Raw genomic sequence first — 1,991 nt, forward strand, 5'->3', positions numbered from 1 at the left:
TAATTGGTAATCCAGACAATAAACCTGATTTATGATATAATGACTACGGAATTTTGATGTAATCCTGACAAACCTGATTTATGATATAATGACAGAATTTTTATACAATCGTACGTTGGTAATCCTGACCACAACCCTGATTTTTGATTTGATTTGGAATTTTGTTAAACTATTTTGGTCTTCCATCGAATTATTTTTCAACCTGCAACGGTATAATGAAATCAAAGAATAAAAAAATTTCACTAATACCACAACTAAAACACGGATTACATCACTTGAGATACAATCGATTTGCGTTCCATCAACTATTGTGTCGATTAAAATTATTCGAAGGACCATTTTATTCCTTCGATAAAAGTGAATTTGGAAAATATTTTAAAATTCATTCAACGTGCACTAAGATGTGATTATTTCATATATGTCGAAAAATATGTACATCTTTGAATACTGTAGTAGTAATACATGTACAATTTTGGTTATTTGGTAATCCTGACAATAAACCTGATTTTTGATTTGATTTGGAATTTTGATGCAATCCTGAGTTAATTGGTAATCCTGACACTAAACCTGATTTATTATATAATAACAGAATTTTGATGCAATCCTAAGATAATTGGTAATCCAGACAATAAACCTGATTTATGATATAATGACTACGGAATTTTGATGTAATCCTGACAAACCTGATTTATGATATAATGACGGAATTTTTATACAATCGTGAGTAAGATGGTAATCCTGACCACAACCCTGATATATGATATAAAACATAATGTATGCGAAAAAACCTCAAGTTATACGATAGTTCGTATCGGTCGAATTTATTTGTGAAAAACGCGAATAAATTTCTGACTATTTTCCATAACAATATTTGGATGCACGCATATACTCGGCTCAGGAAATATTTTAAATTTGAACATGACAAAAAAAAAGTATACATATAGTATACACTGACCTACCTTTTCGATAAAAATTTAAAATGTACTATACCTTGGAGAAAATTGCGCGAAACACCATAATTTTTTCGAAAATTTTTGCAAATAACAAGTAACTTTGGCGCTGAAAGGGTTATTACAGCCGATGAGGAAATTGCGTTACGTCTCTGCAATGTACTGCTGCCAATGAACGAATTAGAAAGGATAACACGCATATATTCATGGGCATATGAGCAACGTAGCATGCTATGACATGGTAAATATCGAATATTTTCAATTTATATATGTACATATAATCAGATATATCATATTAAGAATTCAAAAAGCGCTTTAAATAACTTGATAAATTTGAAAAGCAACAAAATTACTAAATTGTATGCACTTTTTAATTATTTGTGTTAATTTGTAATTATACAATTATATAATTTGTGTTAAAAGTATTCAGAAATTAATTTTTTTAAATAGAAATGAGCATAAATGAATAACGTTAAATAATTAAATAAATTAATAATTATTATGTATTAAATAATTGAAGGCGATCACGATATGGATACTGGAGCCAGCAGAGTTTGATCATGACAGAAAGGTGCACCGAGCCCCAATTTTTCATTTGTTTATTGCTGAATGCAAGCTATATGTTCGAATTTCGAAGATTTGACCAACTTCCCAACTCGGCGCTTGCGCATATCGCATGTGAACAACACACACACATACACACACATCGAGGAGACGTTTATCAAAAACTATGCGCCCACAAAATGCGTAATCACTACTTCAAGCCTACTTTTAGGCGATATAAATTTCTTGTCATAGTTCTCTGCGCTCCATATATCGGCTTTGCGGCTCGGTTTGAAAGCTTCTTGTTGCATTGATTGAAGGAAAGATCACATGTTGAGAACGAACAACGGCTCGTCAAAATTGCGGCAATTAAGAACTACAAAAATAAACAAAAGACGAACTTTTACAACTAAAAGTATACATCTTGGAAAGGTAGCACACAAAGGAATGCATGAATCAACATCGATATGCCCAAAACCATCTAAACTCATGCCAACA

At 31.5% G+C, this 1,991-nt stretch overlaps 1 long non-coding RNA gene across 1 annotated transcript; it reads left to right on the forward strand.

The window, feature by feature from the left end:
• Window positions 1–17: 17 nt before the first annotated feature.
• LOC118744268 lies at window positions 18–1,908 on the forward strand. The gene is made up of 2 exons (XR_004993522.1): window positions 18–1,191; window positions 1,471–1,908. It is a non-coding gene; the product is annotated as an uncharacterized LOC118744268 (long non-coding RNA).
• Window positions 1,909–1,991: the final 83 nt, after the last annotated feature.

This window comes from Rhagoletis pomonella, unplaced genomic scaffold (assembly GCF_013731165.1).
Source record: "Rhagoletis pomonella isolate Grant_MI unplaced genomic scaffold, Rhpom_1.0 Rhpom_scaffold_00008, whole genome shotgun sequence".
Lineage (NCBI taxonomy): Eukaryota > Metazoa > Arthropoda > Insecta > Diptera > Tephritidae > Rhagoletis > Rhagoletis pomonella.